The following is a 4,272-nucleotide window of genomic DNA, read 5'->3' on the forward strand; positions in this document are numbered from 1 at the left end:
GCCTGGACCAGCGCTGAGGGGAGGGACAGATTCAGGCAAGGCATTGCGCGTCTGTGGGACACACCCTGTCGGGGGACACTGGCCAGTGCAGCGTGGCCTCCACTGCGCGGTGTTACATCGCCCCGCAGTCCTCACTTCTTTACCAGCCTCTAACGTTCAAACCCCAGTTCTTTCGGGCTTTGCAGGAGCTCTTGCGAGGAATTGTGAACAATGACTCATCCAATCTAGTGTCTACATTGGTGTCGACATGGTACCTAGTACCAGGAGACTGGATGAGATCACCAAAGACGCGAGTATAGATTGAAGAAAGATTCAAAGGCCCCTGCAAGGAGAGAATACGAACCGGAGCAGTTTAAACAGCTGTAGACTCCGCGCAGGCTTAGGAGGAGGTTTGACGCGTAGCTACGGATGAACGTGATGGAGCAGGCGGAAGCCGACCGAGAAGACTCAATTTGTCTAGATTTGGCAGGCTTCTTGTCGTTTCCCACATGGTCTAGCGGTTAGGATTCCTGGTTTTCACCCAGGCGGCCCGGGTTCGACTCCCGGTGTGGGAACGCCAGAGTTTCAGAACGTGTGTTTAGTCAATTTAGATTCTCATTATTGCGGAGAAGGCAAGTTTTTAGCCAAAACTATAAATCCATTTCAAAGCACACGGGACGCATCGTGGTTGAAAGGAACCAAGGACCTCTCCCTGGTGCGGGTGTGAAGGTCAAACCTCCTCAGACCCCAGCCACCTGCAGCAGGTGGCGGAAGGGACATAGCTGACAACAGCGTGAAGTCAGTTTTTGAAATGAGAGATTAGGGCTGAGGTGAAGGAAAGCCGGGGAACCAAGCGGTCGCATGCCGAAATACACCCGCTGTGTTTTCTCCAGTATTTTCTCCTTGTACTGTGGAGATGAGCAAATGACCAAAAGAGTGCTATTTTTTGAAAGAAAAAGGAAAGATGCAATTTTAGAACATTATAGGGTTTTTTGTTGTTGTTAGAGAGCAGGATGCCGGGAGAGGGAGGGAAGCATTACAGGGCTTTTAAGTTACCTAAAGTCATTCTAGGACAGCAAGATTTCTAGAAAATGCATATTATTAAAGACAGAGTAGTTCAACGAACAATCTATTGTGTTTGGGATGCAGAGAGCTAACTAAACCAGTTTGGAAGGTGGGAAAGAAAATTAGGTTATAACAAATACTGAGGCTCCAGTCGATGGCAAAACACAAAACAAAACAAAACCAACACATTTTCCTCTTAATACATTTATTTGACACATTGTGTTTTTAAAAAACTTTAAGAATTTGTGACATGCTAGATTAGAATTAGAAGTGTTAGTATTGACGTGTGACAGTTTCCAATTGTCATGCAAATAAATGCATCCCTTTGTTATTAGATGAGATGTTATTACCTAAAATGAAGACTATATTTAAAGACTAAAATAAAGACTAAAACCTTTTTTTTTTTTTTAAGAAGGAGTCTTGCTCTGTCGCCCAGGCTGGAGTGCAGTGGCGCGATCCTGGCTCACTGCAAGCTCTGCCTCCCGGGTTCACGCCATTCTCCTGCCTCAGCCTCCGGAGTAGCTGGGACTACGGGCGCCCACTACCAAGTCTGGCTAATTTTTTGAATTTTTTAGTAGAGATGGGATTTCACCGTGTTAGCCAGGATGGTCTCGATCTCCTGACCTCGTGATCTGCCCGCCTGGCCTCCCAAAGTGCTGGGATTACAGGCGTGAGCCACTGCACCCAGCCCACTATAATCTTATCTAATAATAAAATTATTTTATTTTTATTATTTATTTAGGCTTCCAAAAGTGCTGGGATTGCAGGCTTGAGCCACCACACCTGGCCTATTTTTATTTTTTGATTATTATTTTAGATTATTTTACTCTGATGATATTACAGAGTGCTTAATCAGGGATGATTTAAGTTTTTCTTAGGGTTTAGGTAAACAAGAAGGGGTTAGGCAGCTCTCACAGCTCCTGAGTCTAAGGGGCAAGGCCAGGGAGGGTAGCTGATGCCGGGGGCTGCCAGGCAGAAGCTGTGTGTTTGTTTTAAACTTGTTTTCAGGCCACGTGCCGGGACTCATGGCTATAATCCCAACACTTTGTGAGGCCGAGGTGGGCGTATCGTTTGAGCGGGAATTGGAGACCAAGACCAGCCTGCACAGCATAAGGAGACACAGTCTCAAAAAAAAAAAAAAAAAGTAATAATTAGCCGGGCAGTGGTGCCTGCCTGTGGTCCCAGTTGCTCAGGAGGCTGAGGTGGGAGGATCGCTTGAGCCCAGGAGTTCAAGGCTACAGTGAGCTATGATTGCTGCTGCACTCTATTCTGGGCTAGTGAGATCCTGTCTCCAAAAAGCAAGACAAAACTGCTTTCAGATGGCAGGTGAATTCCATTTATATGAAGGCTGTCATGTCTACTCATCCTATTAATCATTCATTTTCATAAAATAGAGTTTTGACCTCATGGATTTGACAGAAGCTTTCTTGAGATGCCTGTCATATTTAGTGGACTCAGAGCTTAGTAGATATTTCTGAAGACAGGTACTTAATGATATGAAAAGGTTTAACTTTGTGGGGAGATGGTTACTTAAGTTATATTTGGCATTTTTATAGCTTTGTATTTTTGTAAAATCTTTTGCCATAACTTCCGTTCATCATCCTCATAGTCAGTCTTTAGATTCATAGACTATTTAAGCTGGAAAGGCCCTTAGCAGTCGTTTAACTGAGACCCTCGTTTTACCCGTGAAACATCTATTCTGAGATTTTATTTCTTTGATTCACTAGTATTGGACTTTAGATTGTATCCACAAAAGATTGAATTCCTGCATAGTGCTCTAGCCAGACACCACTCCCTCCAAATCCGGGCTTCAAGGAGGGGGGCTTAGGGGGAACTGAGTGCAGAGAAGATTCATTTAATTTTTTTTTTTTTGAGACAAAGTCTTGCTCTGTCGCCCAGACTGGAGTGCAGTGGCGTGATCTCAGCTCACTGCAGTCTCTGCCTCCTGGGTTTGAGCGATTCTCAGGTCTCAGCCTCCTGAGTAGCTGGGATTTTAGGTGTGCACCACCGCGCCCGGCTAATTTTTATGTTTTTAATAGAGATGGGATTTCACCGTGTTGGCCAGGCTGATCTTGAATTCCTGACCTCAAGTGATCCGCCTGCCTCAGCCTCCCAAAGTGCTGGGGTTACAGATGTGAGCCACCGTGCCTGGCCAAAAAATATTCTCTTGTATTTTTGTCAGGATTCACAGTATAGCTACATAAACACAGTAGCAATTTTTCTACTTGAAGTTTTTTTTAAAAAAAAATTCATCATATATAGTCATTTCTAGAAAGTGATGAGCTTAACCTGTTTGGGGTATTTGAACTAACCATGTGTTCCTGTATGCTTTCATTTTTGCATATAGTCATCAACTCTGAGGGATTCCGCATGAAAATTGCCTTGTGCCTCTCAACAAATGTGTTTATAGTCATGCAGATTCATATGTATGTTACCTCAGAGTATATCTGATGCTGCATGCAAAAATATCCTAAATAATTACAACATTAACACTTCATACACTAATATGACAGCAAATATGAATTTTAACTCACCCACACTGTAAAGCTGAATAACTTGGAAAAACACTGACTACTTGGAAAATCACTGGAACAAATAATCAAAAAATCAATTTGCAAACTTCTAGAAGACCACAGGGCACTGGGTAATCATCCCACATTACTTTGTGAAAAACAAAGCTTATCCGATGAATCTAATTTCCTTTTGTCACAGAGTGACAGCCACGGTAGATGAGGGAGCAGTCAACATAATCTATCCTGATTTAAGAAAGCTTGAGATTTTGCACCTTGTTGTGTACTCATTAAGAAAATGTAGGTAAGGCTGGCACGGTGGCTCATGTCTGTAATCCTAGCACTTTGGGAGGCTGAGGTGGGCAGATAGCTTGAACTCAAGAGTTCCAGGCCAGCTTGGGCAACAAAGTGAGACACCCTCCCAACTCCTACACCATCTTCTCCCCCTCCCTGCCTCCCGTCTCTACAAAAAACACAAATCTCTTCCTCCCGCCCCTTGTCTCTACGAAAAACACAAAATATAGCTGGGTGTGGTGGTGCACACCTGTAGTCCCAGCTACTCAGGAGGCTGAGATGGGAGAATGGCTTCAGCCTGGAAGGCAGAGGTTGTAGTGAGCCAAAATCGCACTGCTGCACTCCAGCCTGGGTGACACAGCCAGACTCTGTTTCAAAAAAAAAAAAAAAGAAAGAAAGAAAGACAAAAAAAGAAAGAAAGAAA

General features: G+C 44.0%; 1 non-coding gene across 1 annotated transcript; it reads left to right on the forward strand.

Annotated features, from left to right (window-relative positions):
* The first annotated feature begins 482 nt into the window (after positions 1 to 482).
* On the forward strand, positions 483 to 554 carry TRNAE-UUC. Its single transcript has one exon. It is a non-coding gene; the product is annotated as a tRNA-Glu (tRNA).
* The last annotated feature ends 3,718 nt before the right edge of the window (positions 555 to 4,272 follow it).

The sequence above is a fragment of the Piliocolobus tephrosceles genome, chromosome X (genome assembly GCF_002776525.5).
Source record: "Piliocolobus tephrosceles isolate RC106 chromosome X, ASM277652v3, whole genome shotgun sequence".
NCBI classification, from domain to species: Eukaryota; Metazoa; Chordata; class Mammalia; order Primates; family Cercopithecidae; genus Piliocolobus; species Piliocolobus tephrosceles.